Source organism: Chinchilla lanigera, unplaced genomic scaffold (assembly GCF_000276665.1).
Source record: "Chinchilla lanigera isolate Chin_1 unplaced genomic scaffold, ChiLan1.0 scaffold00106, whole genome shotgun sequence".
In the NCBI taxonomy this organism is placed as follows: Eukaryota; Metazoa; Chordata; class Mammalia; order Rodentia; family Chinchillidae; genus Chinchilla; species Chinchilla lanigera.
In genome coordinates, this window is record NW_004955507.1 from 1,599,481 (window position 1) to 1,609,750 (window position 10,270).

Consider the following 10,270-nt stretch of genomic DNA (forward strand, 5'->3'; position numbering starts at 1 on the left):
ATATATATATATATCAAACTAAGAAAATTGTACTACTAATTTCTATTGGTTTATTGAAGAAAACAGTTAATGCTTAATTTTTTGATCAATTTTGCATGCCTATATCTGGTAATCTGAAAAACTACTTTAAAGATAACAGTACGCAATATAGCAACCATTGTTGATTTCCTATCATCTTGTTTTGAAATTCTGCATCATTTTTAATGTTTATTTAAAACAATAAAATAAAAAATAAAAACATCTATAAAAAAGAGTACAAATAAGCACTGGAGTATAATACACTATATGGTGACTATAATAATTAATAATATGTTGTTTACTTGAAATCTGCTAATGTGTTCTTACCACATACACACAAAAATGTTAACACTATGAAGTAATGCATATGTAATTTGCTGCTTGTGGTAATCAATTTTCTATGTATAAATGTGTCAATGTACTCTAGATACATTCATTTTCATTTTTCAATCACACATCAATAAAGAGATAGCTATGTTAAAAAGATAGGTATGAACTGAGAACCAGTATACATAAGAGAATGAAGGAAAGAATTAATCATGTGGGATCCACTGACAGATAACAGAATCCTTTTGGATTCTGCACAGAGCTGTGGTCCATACTCTAGAAATCCTGTAAGGTGAGAAAAATTGTTCTTCCATGAGATGCTACACATCCCAGCGCTCCCCATGTTTCTCTCTCTAACCTGTGCTCTCAAACTAAGATGTGCATTAGGATCACCTGGGATTATTTTTTAAAAATATATATTTCATCTGTTTATCACCAGACTAAAACAATCATAATTAAATCATAGTTAACCATATAATTAAATCATAACCTCCAAGAACAAGCTCTGCATATTGACCTTTATAAAAACTCAGCTGGCTACTGGTCCAAAGGTTACTGCCACTGGAAACCAATAAAGTGTTCAAGCTTCAGAAGCTCTCAAAATAAAGGTGTGAATTGGGGTCTTGTATCTTCTTGGCATGGATCACTGCAAATGAGTATGGAATTCTCTGACTTCGGTTCCTTTGCTTGTAAAACAAGGCAAATCAAGGGGCTGGGGATTTAGCTCAGCGGCAAAGCGCCTGCCTGGCAAGCGCAAGGTCATGAGTTCGGTTCCCGGTACCGGAGAAAAGCAAAAAAAAAAAAAAAAAAAAAAACAAGGCAAATCAATCTGCCGAATGTGTTGATATGAGAACTAATATGTCCATTACATCATAGACCATCTATAAGTGACAATGTAATTGTCATTTCAGTGAAGAAAATTCAGAAATATTTGACATTTTCAATAGCAGAATAAAAATATAAATGAAGAATAACAATAAAATCACATAAAATTTATAGATAAAACTGATTTCTTTTTTCTAATATTTTCACTTGTTTTCCTGTTTATACTTCTCTAAAGTCTGTGGCTCTGTGTTCACTGTGTATCTCGGCATGAATCCCACTGTAGTGTCATATGGATGTGAAGCTGTGATTGATCTGGGGAAGGAGTTTGCTGGAAGAAATGTTCCCAGTGGGTGACAAAGTTAATAAAGGCCTTGGCAAGTATATTTGTTCGTGTGTGTGCCTCTGTGTGTGTGTATGTAAGTGTGTGCGTTATGGTTGGTTTGTAGATGTTCCCCCAAAGCCTCATGCACTCGCAGGTGGGGCTTTTGGGAAGTGGCTGAGACAAAGGGTGTGTGGTACTGGATTAGTCCACTACTTGGTTTATCATAAGTTGGGTGTGGATAATGGGAAGGCCTACCTTGGCACCACCCAAAACGCTTGTAGCCTGGTTGGAATATAAAGAAACAGAAAGAAGGCCAGGCCTGCTGCATTTTACCTGCCCTGCCATGGACTGTTTCTTCTCTGCCATGCAAATCTGCCAGGCTGCCGTGCTTTGGAGCCAGCCAACTATGGATTAAAACCTCTACAAACTGTGAGCCAAAATAAATCTTCCCTCCTTTCACTTTAGGTGTATTTTATCTCAGCAATGAGAGAAGTAACTAAGACTCTGTGTGTGTGCGTGTGTGTGTGTGCGTGCGCGCACGTGCGCGTGCGTGTGCATGTGTGTGTGTTAGTCAGTGGTCATGAGAATGAGGAGAATGAAAAAAACTGGAAGATCTTTAGGCAGAGCTTGACCATCTGTGCAGCTGCCACTTGTCACTTCCCTCTTCCTTTCCTGAATTGCACTCCAAGTTTCTGTTTCATTTAGTAATTATTTTAAGCAATGGAAACAGGTGGAGAGTGATGAGGCGCTTCTCCTTCACGATCCCACAGAATTCTGAGACAGAAAGAGGTGCACTGAATATTGAGTTTAAAAGAAAGGCCACTGTTTTGTGGCAGGGTTAAGAAAAACAAATGGAGAGTGCCTCTTTACAACACTGCCTTCTTCTCTAATGAAGTCCTGGGACGTGTTTAGGTGTGTTTGAAGCTCTTTATTCTGGGTCCTGACTGTGATCCCTGTGGAGGAGGGATGGTTTGAAGCAGAGACCAAAGGAGTCTTTGTGCATCTATGCTGTATGTACAATGTGAGTAAAAAGGTCTTTAATCTTATTCTCTCCAGCTACGCTTCTGTTTTTTAAATCATTACATCATAAAGACAGAATATTTAGAGCTTTATTTTCTTTAAGAGTTAAAGAGCAATAGTTCTCCCCATGGCATAGTTGTGAGCTGCCTGCTCCACAACGAAGTGGACTCAATGAGTGTAACACATTTGGACCCTGGAGGGTCTGAAGCGAGTGAAACAGGTATTCACTTATTTGCATTGTCGTTGTACAGTCATCCTCACTGACATTTCAGAAGGTTTCTCCAAAGGCAGTCAACTATAATTTCTACCAGTAATCATTCTATTATATGATTTTAAATTGCTTAGCATGTCTTCTTGAAATTCTTATCAATTATAATTTTCCTATAACTATAGCATGATTTAAAAATTACTGCTATGAATTATTTCCTATACATTGCTTACTCTATTTTGAGTCATATATTTTGAAAATATATTGTACAAGGAAGCAACTACGAGGTTGTAAAAGTCAGCCTATCAAATATTATTAACTGTTATCCCTAACTTTAAATTGTTTCTGTAATCGGATTTGCTTATCTTTTTCCTCCTGTTTATTGGGTTTGGGGTAATTATTTACCTCTCCTTATCTACTCTACTGACCCATTCTCACAACATCTCTGGTTTTCAGGTGGAATACAAATTACTCTGCTTTTAAATTTCTCCTGCAAATGAAGTAAATGACTGAAAATCAGATTTTATCGGTGAATGACTTACACAAAAACAAGAGCTTCTCAAATTACCCTCTAACTTCCTAGTTAAAATAAACCTTTTTCTGAAAGCTAGAAGGCCTGGACTACTTAAAGGAGCTTGGTAGACACAGATGACTCAATGAATTTTTCAATCTATTGTTCTACCCTCCCTCTACATTGTTCTTTCAGGTGTACCTATTCATGTTTTAATTATTTTCTTTCCTTTTTTTCTCTTCAATCAGATTTTATTGGTACATTTTAGATGTACATAATGATCACATTCATCACAGAGAATTTATACGTGTACATGATATAACTTAATTCTTGTTTTCCCATTCCTCTACCCTCCCTTCAACCTCTCCTCCTCTTCCCATTTACAAAAGCTTTGTTTTCACTTTTTCCTTCTCTTCTCACTTTTTTTTACTTTTCTCTTCTTTCCTTTCCCTCTCCCCTTCCCTTCCTCCCCTCCTCATTTAAACTTGTTCTTCCTATTTCACAAATACCTAATTTTGATTGATGGGAATTAAGTAGGCTTATTAATGGAAAGCAAAGTGATATTTCCACAGAATACTTAGCTCAAACCCAGCTCCCTTTATTCACCTTCTCCTACTACCGTACAGCCTTCTAAACCTTTAGTAATCATAAATCTACATTCGGGTTCACTGTTTTTGGCTTCCACATATGAGAAAGAATATATAGAACTTAACTTTTCGTGATTAGTTTATTTTACAGGCCATACTATTTTCCAGTTACATCCATTTTTGTGAAAATGACAGAATTTTATTGTTTTACAGTTGAAAATATTTCATTCCATATATACCACATTTCCTTTATTCATTCATGCATTGATTTCATATCCATTCATCTGCTGAATTCATATCTTGGCTACTGGGAATAGTGCTACAATAACCACGAATATGACAGTATCTCTTTGATACATGAATTTCATTTCACTTGGCTATGTACCCAGAAGTAGGATCTAGATAATATGGTAAATCAATTTTTTTTTTAGGAACTTCCATATTTTTCTCCAAAATTGGCTGTACTATTTTATAGCCAATTGTGTATAAGAAGCTCATTTGCAGCACACCTGTCCAGTATTTGTTCAGGGTTTTGTTTGTTTATAAGGCCATTTTAACTGTAGTGAGATAATATCTCATTGTACCTTGAATTTGCATATCCCTGATGGCTAATAATGGTATCTTCCTTATATGTATTGGCCATTTTTATTTATTTCTTCTCTTAGAAAGTGGCTACAACGATTATTTGTCCATTTTTAATTGGATTGCTTACATTATCGTTATTAAGTTTGAATTTCTTATATATTCTGGCTTTAATCATCTGTCAAAGAAATAGTTAGCAAATATTTTCTCCCATCCTGTAAGTTACCTGTTTACTCTATTATTTGCTTTGCTGTGCTGAAGGGATTTTTAGTTTGACATAATTCATTTGCCTATTTTTGCTTTTGTTTCCTATATGTTGCTTGTCACATCCAAACACATGTTTGCTTATACTAAAAGCGTTTCCCCTATTTTCATCTGGTAAGTTCAGAGTTCTGATCTTGTGTGTGTGTGTGTTTTTGTTTTTTTGTTTTTTTGTTTTTTTTTTTTTCTGGTACCGGGAATCAAACTCACGACCTTGTGCTTGTCAGCCAGGCGCTGTGCTGCTGAGCTAAATTCCCAGCCCAAAGAGTTCTGATCTTGTATTAAAGTCTTTGATCAAATTTGAACTAACTTTTACACAAGGAGAGAGATAGGAACTAAGTTTCAGTGTTGCACATGTGGATGTCTAGTTTTCACAGGATCATTTATTAAAAAGCCTATCCTTTCTCCAATTCAGGCTTTTGCACCTTTATTGAAAATCATCTGGCATAGCTGCATATCTATTTGTCTCATTTTATGCCAGTATCATGCTGTTTTGGACTCCGTAATATGCATGAAATCGCATACTGTGGTGTTTCCAGCTTTCTATTTATTTATTTATTTTAATTCAAGATGGCTTTGGCTACCCTGGGTTTTACGTACATCCAAATAGGTTTTACAATTGTTTTCTTCTAGTTCTGTGAAGAATGTCATTGGTGTTTTCATGGGATTATATTACATCTCTACTTTTTCACAGTACTAATTCTTTCAATCCATTCATGGCAGATCTTTCCATCTTTTTTTGTCTTCTTCAATTTTTTCATCAGTATTTGGTATTCGTCATTTTAAATGTTTTTCATTCCTTGGTTAAAGTTTTGTCAACACATTTCTCACATTTAATTATAATTGTGAACTTGGGTGTTTTTTATGAATAACATTTATTGATCACTTTATTATAATGTCATAGGTCCCATAAAAATAAAATCTTTGTTGTGCTTTAGATTTGTTTACCTATAAGATTGCCAGAAATAACTATCAATATTCAAATTTATTATTCTGTTGACTGCATGGTTAACAATATTCCAAAAGTCCACAAGAGGGCAGCTGTGCCAAACATTAAATTTAGGTCACCTTCTACTTCCTAAGGTGGAGATTACTTTTTCTCTCACCCATTCTCTCCTTCCCTTTTCTCCTTACCCCTCCTTCTCTTCTCCCAATAGAAAAAGTAGATTTCATTCATCACTTTCAATATATTTGCATGATATTGGATTTATTTTGAGATAAAAATTTCTTGCTTATTTTGACAAACTGTCTCATTATTATTGTTTGTGTACATTTACCTTTTGGCATAAGACATAAATGCTTTATGCTTTTAATCATTTCTTTCTTCAAATACACAAATTCATCTGTGGTTGTCCTCCCCTTCGTTTTCCTCTTTGCTGGCTTTACATATGATTCTTTCAACTGATTACACATTTAAAAATTGAATGTCACTAATTTTTCTTTATGTATATCTCTTAATCATACATAGGACTTAAACTTAAAAGGACTTAATTAAATAGATAAAAGATTTCATGAAAAAAATGTTCAATGAGCTTACAGAAGAAGTAAACAATAAAGGAACTAACCAAGACATTACAAAACATGAATGGCCATTTTGGAACAGAAATACAAAGTATGGAAAGGAAACAAACACAAATATATGAAATGAAAAATTCAACAAAAGCATGGGTAGAAGACTTGACCAATGTGAACATAGAGTATCAGAAATAGAAGACAAGGTGGATATAGATCATAAATTCAAAGATATCCTAAAAGGGCCGGGGATATAGCGCAGCAGCACAAGCACCGGCCTGGCAAGTACAAGGTCCTGAGTTTGATTCCTGGTACCAAAAAAAAAAAATATCCTAAAAACATCATGCAAGCTGGATCCAACTGCAGCTAGATGACTGAAAAAAAAACAAACCTCAGAATTATAGGAATAGAGTAAAAATTAGAAGATTTTAAAAGTACAAAACCACTGCAGAAACCACTACAGAAAAATTTCCAAACCTAGGGAAAAAATTAATATTCAAGAAACTCCAAATAATTATAACCATATAAGAACTTCTCCATGACATCATAATCAAAATTCCATAAATTCAACAAAATTCTAGAAACTCAACAAAAACTGTTAGAGAAAAACAGCAACCTTGTAAAAGTGAGCACATTAGAATAACTGCAAATTTCTCAACACAAAACTTCCCTCCAGGCAGTCCAGGAAAACTTGGAGTGAAGTTGTTCAGGCTCTAAAAGAAGATAATTCTCAACTCACACTTTCATATTCTGCAATATTAGTCTTCAGAACTAAGAGGGAAAAAGATTTTCCATAACAAAGAAATCTTAAAGAAATACATTACCACTAATGTAGCACTGCAGAAAATACCAACAGAAATCTTAGAGACAGGGAGGCCACAAGCACCAAAGCACCCAAAGCAAAGTATACATCTAACTGGGAAAGTAATTAAACAAAAGTAGTTAGTTTGAAGAGTAGTTACACACACACACAAAAAAAAATTACAAAAGATCAGCGAATTGAGGTGTGTGTGTGTGTGTGTGTGTGTGTGTGTGGTTTTGAAAAGACAAGAAGGGAACCTGGGGATGGCAGAGATTGGAGGCCAGGAGGGGAAGGAAAAATGGGTCAAGACGCAATATCTGTATGTACCAATCCCTCCACAATGAGTGTATTTACTATGTAAATATACTAATAAAATTTGAGAAAAAAATAAAGCAAAAGAAAAATGCTAATTTTAAGCCTGCCGAATATTTTTATGTTAAGGAGACATCTAGGTAGATATTACTTTAAAGTTTCCAAATTATTTTTCCTTTCTATCTCAAAGACAAACACTTTATATGTACTTTTTTTATTTTAAAGAGTAAAAGAAGGATAACATAATAATAGGAGGGGCTTACCAAATTACAGACAAAGTGGTAGGAAATTATCAATGGTTATTGTTTTACATATTGTTATCTATAAGATAGTTTCTCAGGAAAACAAATAGACAAATAATAGTGAGTTACAGACAAAAGAGGTAGGAGATTATCAATAGTTGTTGTACTATACTTAGGTATCTTCAAAGTGGCTTCTAAAGAATATAAATAGAACTATACTTGAGTGACCTACTGAATAATCATTCAATAATTCTCAATGGTAGTTGTAGGAAACACCTAATAATAAACATGCATCCATTTATGAAATAGGATAGGAACAATACAAACATTACAGAGTTATGGATAGATTAGTAGGAAAATATCAATGGCTGCTGTAATACATGGTGGTATCTTCAAAGTGGTTTCTCAGGAAGACAGAGATACACAAGAAGGATCTAACAAGTAGTTACAGCCTAAGGGTTGTCAAAAATCCAGTGAGCCGTCTGGGGCCAAAGCCATTTTTTGTAGCGTTTTCTCTCCAGCCTCCCATCGCATTGGGACCCCACAACCAGTTAGGGTCCTCTCCCCAACTGTCAGCACAGGCAGCAGAAATCCTGCTGCAGACTTCTCCAGAGCCCCACCACAGCCTGTACTGTCAGGGGAAGAATGGCTTCCAAGGAGTCTCCGCAGGTATTGTGCAAGGTCCTCCTGGTTTACAGCTTCCAAGTGGATCTCGTGACCCCAGTCCACTGGACCTCTGACTCCGTGGGCTTAGTCTGCATTCTCATGTTCTCCGAGTCCTTGTTCAGCAGCTGCTCCTCGGCTGACTCTGGACCTTTCTGGTTCTCAATGGCAGGAGCAAGAGTGCCCGTTGTATGGCATGTATTCCCAGGGGTTGTTCAGATTGAATGATTCACACACATGTGTGGGTGGGCAACTGCAGTCGGTGCATGGTGGGCCAATTGTGCCACTGTTTCTCTGTGTCATGATAGATCTCAATTGAGTAGCGGCGGCCGGCCTAAGGGCCGGTGCACAACAGCGCTCACCGCCGCATGGCTCCCCATGCACTGGGGGCCCTCCGTCCGGGGGCCTACGAGGCAAGAAGCTAGCCAGCCGGAAGACCGGCGCTCCCCAACAGTGGCTCCCTGTGAGCCGGAAGCCCTCCCTCCGGGGGCCTACGAGGCAGGGAGTGAGCCGCTGGTCCGAAGACCGGCGCTCCCTGCCCGAGGCTCCCCGTGCATTGGGGGCCCTCCCTCCGGGAGCCACGAGGCAGGAAGCTTATATGTACATTTTAATAGTAATATTTTAATGGTTCCAGTTCCTTAGGCTCACCCTTGTGATCCCACTTTTCTCCTGGACTGTGCACCCTACAATATGACCTACTTCATTACCTTCTGAAATTATTTTGAATATAAAGATCAGAATTTCTAAACTTTCAGAAAAATGTAAATGAAAATATCAAGATTCTGAGCTCCCCACGGATCCAGGTAGAACCAAGATCCCTGCTACCTGAGAAAACACTTATGTTCTGTTTCTGACAAGTCCAAAATATGAGTGGACTAAGCAGTGTATGGCATAAACTGAGCAGGACTTGGTGTCATGGAGTGACTAGCTGGGAAAGATGGCCAAACCCTTTTACACACAGGATAGTAAATATCCAAATACAGCACTGACATTTAAGCTTATTTGCTTTGTGGCCAGTGAATTCCCCACTAAACCTCAAAGCCTAATTTTCATAAAGTACCTTGGTGACTGCTGAGAAGCCTAGCCATGGCCCTCAGGGGACACTCAGGCATTGTGGACAGTTCATCAACCACAAAGGCTGCCCTCCAGTAACACTTAATTTATGATATTATTCAGCAGAACTATCTTGATTTAGATTGTAAAGGAGGGAAAGTGTTTGGGAGCACAAATGCTACCACAAAATTCTGAATAGGGCAGTATTTGATGCTTCAGTTGGACTCTTAGATGATAAGGTACTATAGTTAGGATATAAAAATGACTGGGTTTTATTGTGTATGGACCCTTGATGAACAATTTTATACAGTGCTTAACTGGCATGTCCAACATTTTTTCAAAAAGATAGTCATGAGATCTTCAGAAGTTACTTAACTATTTTGTGCACATTTACTCTAGACACAGACTACTCAGTTGAATTTCACAGTACTTTCATAATCCTCTCCATTCTGTAGTATTTATTCCATTTCTGAAGCTGCTTCATATAAGAAACAAATAAGAATAGCCCTTTAGCCGCTTGTGCCCGGGAAGCTGGGTGGCAGGGAGCTCCAGCCTTTGGGCTGGACCCCAGCCACGCAGACGCCCAGGAGGCAGGCCACCTGCACCTGGGAAGCTGTGTGGTTGAGAACTATCATGGCCCAGAGAAGCAGTGACACAATTGGCCTGTCATGCACCGGCTGGAGGCCCGCCCGGGGATATGTGTGAATCAGCCCGACATGGAGAAACCCCTGGGAATACATGCCACACAACAGGTTGCTCTTGCCCCTGCCATTGAGAACTGGAAAGGTCCAGAGTCAGCAGAGGAGCAGTTGTTTAACAAGGACTCGGAGATCACGAGAATACAGACTGTGCCCAAAGACTTAGAGGTGCAGTTAACAGGGATCATAAGAGCCATTTGGAAGCTAGAAACCAGGAGGACCTGGGACTCCCTGGAAGCCATTCTTCCCCTGACAGTACAGATTGTGGTGGAGGAGCATGTGGAGCTCCAGAGAGGTCTGCATTGAGATTCCTGCTGCCTGTGCTGA